Below are 6,003 nucleotides of genomic sequence, written 5' to 3' on the forward strand. Positions count from 1 at the left end.
AGTATCATCTTAAAATATATTATGATTATAGAACCACTACAATATCTGTGTACCTGGTACAGTGGTTGGACGTTCTGGACATGCACCAGTGTCGCCTGAATAACAATCAGACTCTGATGCATCACTTCCGGCTGTTTTTGGATGCGGAATAGTTTTGTGTTTGGGTTCCTCCTGACTGACCTGTGGAGAATCATCTGTATTCATCTTTTGCTCTCTCAGTGCAGAACTAAATTGCTCTTGTTCAGTTCTGGGACCCTCGGGTTGATGAAACAGTGGTTGTTGAGTAATTGCTACAAGGTTTTTTTGCCTTAATGTCGTGGGTCCACGCGTCGGTCTGATTTCTGTTTTCTTTTCCCTTGACCACACTTTATTGACCAGGGTGCTGCCGGTGCTGGTTTCCATGGTTACGGTTGTCCAGTTCTGAGGTGAATCTATTGCCGTCGTGATTGAATCTTCAGCGGATTTCTTTCGTGAGACATCACTGGACGTGTCTAAAGCATGAGTTGGATAGACATTTGTCACAGAATTTTCAGTTCTGGTTATATCTTTATGCTTCATCGACGTTACAACGGTAAACTCTGTATTGTTTTTTAAATCTGTTAGCTCTGGTCGCTTTGTGGGTTGATCTTTGACCTCTGCAGTCTCTGATCTGACATTGGCGCTCATCTCCAAAGACTTTTTAGCTTGTAAAACATGAAATGTAGCCGGCTTTAGATCAGTATTTCTCACGATTGTGACGGGTTCAGACTTATGCTCAAGTATGTCCCCGGTCTCTGGAAAGACAAACGACTGAGTTATGGGGGAGGGCTGAACAGCACCAGAAGATTTGGTCCATTCTGCTGCTGTTTCACGCATGGGATTAAAAGAACATCTCAATGCCGATTCAGGTGGTTTAATCAAAGTTTGCTCTTTTCCCTGATCAGTGACTGATGTAAGAGATGACTCTATTAATCTCCTCTGTGACTGCGAATTAGAAAGTGTACCTGGCACAGGAAGTGACATCATATGTAAGCGCTGATAATTGTTGTTTGGCGTGTCAGTCTTCAGAGTTATATCCTGATCTTCTGTTTGTGTCACGGCTGCTGAGGTGGAGAGAGATTGGGCAACATCTGCATCATCCGGATTTCCCAGCAGATTATCTTCCTTAAAATGATTTAATAGAAACAAATGTTTTTTCTGCCTTTAATGCTGTAAAATATCTACCGACAATATACTGTCAGGTCAAAGACCACACTGACAAAAATACATAAAATTAGTTTTATAAGTACTAGAAAAAAGATTAATCTTTACCCATTTCATTGAGCCTTGGACACAATGTGATTGGTGATCTTGACAGGCGTGGACAAAGTTTGTGGGGTCACCCATTACTATTGTAAATTGACCCATAATAACCTGTCAAGGGTGAGAACAGTGACTCGTTTATAGATAATGTATTTTTACTAATGGAGGGAAGACAGAAGTTAATGCAAAAATAAAACACAATTCTAAATGTTATTCAAAGAAATCCACTATCAGATGTATCAGAATATCAATGGCCTGCGCTGCAAACTGACTTAGTTTGCATCTTAATAGGCTGTTTACCCAGGTCTGATCTGCATGTTTACACAAACAGTTCATACACAATATGACATCAATAAGTGCAGAATATATTTTGTAAACAAAGCTAAATTTATAGGGGAGTTCCTGAAAAAAACTATTATGATCAGTATGGTAAAGCTTTTAAAGAAAAGTCCAACCCAAAACAAAAAATTCTGTCATTATTTATCCGCATGCCATCAAAAACAAGAAGATATGTTGAGAAATGTCTTGTGAATTATTCCAAAACAAGTAAATGGGGTTCCTGTTTGGGTCCCACCCTTCTTTAAAATTTCTTCTTCTGTGTTCTTCAGAAGAAACTAAGTCGTGCAGGCTTGGAATGACATGAGGGTGAGTAAATTATGGCAAATTTTCCTTTTTGGATGGACAAACAAGATCCATGTGAATCATATTACTTTAAATGAACAAAATGTACAAGTGGAGACAATCTAACAACAACTCCAATTACCCATGAGAGCTCTTTTTGTGCTCCCATCAAGAACTAATAGACCATAAGTCAGCATGAATCATGATGATAATTTGGTACATATCCTCAATGAAAATGTTGAAGAAATGAAAGCATTTGTTATATCATTGATTTTCAGCTATAGCAGTGATGCGAGATGCATCCATCGTTGCCATGACAATGTCTCATGGCCTTATCATGAAAGCCTTATTACATTATGTTAAAGTACTTCATGTTCTCCCTTTAACCCTATGAGTCAAATGTGTCTGTGAAATACTATAAACTGTCTACATCAAATATTTGCTGCTTGACTCACTGGATGTTTGCATTATCCAGCAACTTGTAAAAAACATCTTTCATTCCAACTAAATAAATAAAAGCAGATCTGAGGGACCGAAATATATAGTCCAGATGTGGAGGATTTGGAATAATACAAGCAGTAATGAGAATTGTCAGGTTAAATCAGAAGCTACATCTATATTAATGCTAAAGTCCTTGAAAATCCACCATTAGAATGAGTTTTCCCAAGCGATGAGTAAACTAGGCAAAAAGCCTCTGTTTGCTTTTCCCACTTGTGCTTCAGAATACTGTGAACTTCACTTTCAACCGATAGAGTCTAAGTGGTCATTCGGTTTAAAAACTGTCCCTCTAGTTTTCATTGCAAGGAAGAATTAGCTGTTTGGTGCTAGCACTCCTGTCGACATTGAACTTGGGCTGTGCTTATGGAAACATCAGTTGTCAGTGGCAACAAGTACACAAGAAAGCCTAACATAAGTGTCCTCCCCACTAGCTCACACCTAAAAATCCAAATCACTCTTTCAATCAGACCACAAATAAAAAATGTATCGCAAATTTGGGTTTTGTTTCCATAGCTCAGCTGTTATCGTTTGAGGCCTTGGAGTTCCAAGAAAAACACACTGTGAGGCTCTTTGGGCAAAATATACATTTACTTTCAAGCATTTGTTTTAAACAAGGAAAAGACACTTACCAAACAGCAGAGAAGCTTGAGTAGAGCTTCAGTGTTCTGCATGGCTTCAGCGTGGCAGTCCAGTCTGTGAGCACTTAAGTAGAAGGTCTTGTCAGTCTTGGAGCTCTGGGTGATACTAAAAGTGCACAAGGCCTGAAAAGCCTCCAGAGACGGGTTGTGCCATACACATTTTCTGAATGGTGCAGCTGTGTGCACAAGTAATCTAGATTCTACAGTGGCCAGTGAGCGCAAGTCAACAGTTTGATATCTTCAAGGAGAGCTTTAGTTGCATTCATAGTCATGATGGTTGTTGAAGCAGTGGGCAGGAACATGTGAGCGCATGTGGGAGTGTGTGTCTGTGCAAATACACACACTCCCACATCAAAATATTCCTTTTTCCTAAATTTTGTACAGTATATATGTGTGTGTATGTGTGTGTTACCCCAGTGAGGAATGTGGCAAGGTGTTAATAGGAGTGTCTAACCTACGGTAAAGGGTGTGATGCAAGGCTCCGGACTCCTCCCAGAACTTTCACAGAGGACTCGGCCAATCAGAAAAAAGTCTCAACAAATTTACAGGAATCGAGAGCACTATGTCATATTGAGAAGTGACACATTCAGACATCTAGGCACCAATATGTGATCTGACCCAGAAATGAGTTAAGACTGGAATAAAAATTAGAGGATGACTTATTAGTGAAAATAAGTGTGAGTGGCTCCAGCGGCTCCAGGTAGTGATCAAAGCGGAACTTGCTCTCTCTCTCTCTCTCTCTACCACTTACATCATCAGAAAACCTGGTACAAAAAACACATTCAGTGACTAATGCACAAACCAAACTTGCAATGCATGTTCACATAAGCACAATGAAAATGGGTTCGTGATATGAGCAATTGACAACTAACACAATGCATCTCACAACCAGCACTTTCAGTTCCCAGTCAGTCTGAGTGGTCCAGGAGATGAGAAAAGTGACATTTTCCATCCAGGTTCAGCTCACAGACTGATGTTAGCTTCATCACAAACTTGACAAATACATTTGGTAAAAGAGAGGCTCTATAGAGAAACACATTTACTTTGTCTGTAATAATAAATTGACCCACATATTTATTCAGTTTCATTTACACAAGCGTGGTTGTTTTACCAGTTGGCCACATGGCCTTTTTCCGTCTCTTTCTGGGACATTAAATAACAGAATATCAAATAACATAATTTCACTCACAACTCTTATGCATAAAACATCAGTACTTCCAACAATATAAGCTTTAGGATTACAACTCAGGATTACAAAAATGTGTCCATCCCAATAAAGTCTCATGTTCTTAAAACATACATGATTTAAACATGTTAAAAAAAGTAGCGGCATCTAGTGGTGAGGTTTCGAATTGCAACCAACGGCTTACCCTCCCTTTTGAAGCACTACGGAGGCTGACACAGGACTTTAGATATTGTCATGCTTTTGCTTCTTTGACGAAGGAGATAATTTAAGGCCGTTTGTTCATTTAGGGATAACTTAGAAACAACATGGCGAATTCCATGCAAAGGGGACCCGCGTTGTATGTAGATAGAAATAACTCATTCTAAGGTAATATCAAAATAACGCCTTATTATGTTAGGTCTTTGTAAACTTCTGAACACATATTAATTTTATTCAGCATTTCTGAAAATAGGTCCTCCAAAAAATGACACATTGGATCTTTTAAATGATGCTGTTTGTTTCAGAAGCAGATGGTCCGTCTCGTTTTGACTCGCTCACATATGAGTGTCGGCACATGTTCAGCACAATACAGCATATCTGACTTCACGCTTTACTGAGCTTCAAAGGCAGAAAAATTCACCTGTCAGTGAGATATGATTATATGGACTATTCCCAAAGCTTTGGCACGATATTTTCATCTGACATCGGAAAGATTAAGTCTTTCTCCACCCGCGTGCAGGAGTCGGTTGGGTCAGTAACAGTTTGGGCTCAAACCTGTTATTATGTACCACTGGAGAGGTCCACCATCACTTTTGATGTATTGAAAAGTCTTGAGAAAATGTCAAATCTATGGTTAGTCACCACAGTGTTTATGGATTATTGATATCCCTTTTCAGACGGAGCAGTGAAGGTCCAAAACCCCGTAAACATTTGAACGGTCTGTCCATCTAGACAGAGCAATTTCAACATTTGGTATCCATGTACTGCGTTCTTGGAACACCAGTGTGTTTTTCCTCAGAGATGTTTCTTATGTTACGTTTCTTATGTAACTCAGCAGGTTGCGGGGGGGCATCCTCACTTTTTGTTTCTATAGAAAAACAGATGGTTAGACTCCTGTGAAAGTGGGACAGGCCAAATATAGACAACGGCAGTATATCATCATCAACAACCCACTGCTGAAGTGCTATATAGAATCTCACAGTTTGAAATGGATTTTATAAATAACCGTAAAGGTGCCAGTATGATTGTATAAAATAAGGATTTACCGAAAGCCTTTTAGAAATGTTTTCAACACCCTCAGAGCTGACTGAAAACAACAGGTTGGCACAGAATCAACTCTGGCTATTGGAAAACAGAATCCCTTTAGTCTCAAGCGCCAAATTCATAACTATTTATAGGAATTGATGTATATGAATTATAAAAGTAGACTATGCGAGATATGTGGTTTGACCAAAGCCTTAAATCAGATATTAGAGTTGCAACGCTACCAAAATGTAATCTTAATACAAGTATCAATACAAGTTTGAAAAGTTAATGGATGAAGACAAAATACGTTTAAAAGTTTATTCTTTCTTGTTTTTATTTATTCCCCACATTTTAGTAACTTTTCAAACTAGCTAACAAAGGGAATTATGCAGTGACTAAAAAATCAAAAATGTATTTTGATCATTTTCTCTTTATTTTAAACATGCCTTCAGATCAAATTTTTTTTAAGAAACATTTAAGTGAAAGGTAAACTACCACTGTAAAATATCAGACCACACATGCAACATAAGCTGATTTAGGAGGCTGACTCGGGTG

Source organism: Triplophysa dalaica, chromosome 18, assembly GCF_015846415.1.
Source record: "Triplophysa dalaica isolate WHDGS20190420 chromosome 18, ASM1584641v1, whole genome shotgun sequence".
Lineage (NCBI taxonomy): Eukaryota > Metazoa > Chordata > Actinopteri > Cypriniformes > Nemacheilidae > Triplophysa > Triplophysa dalaica.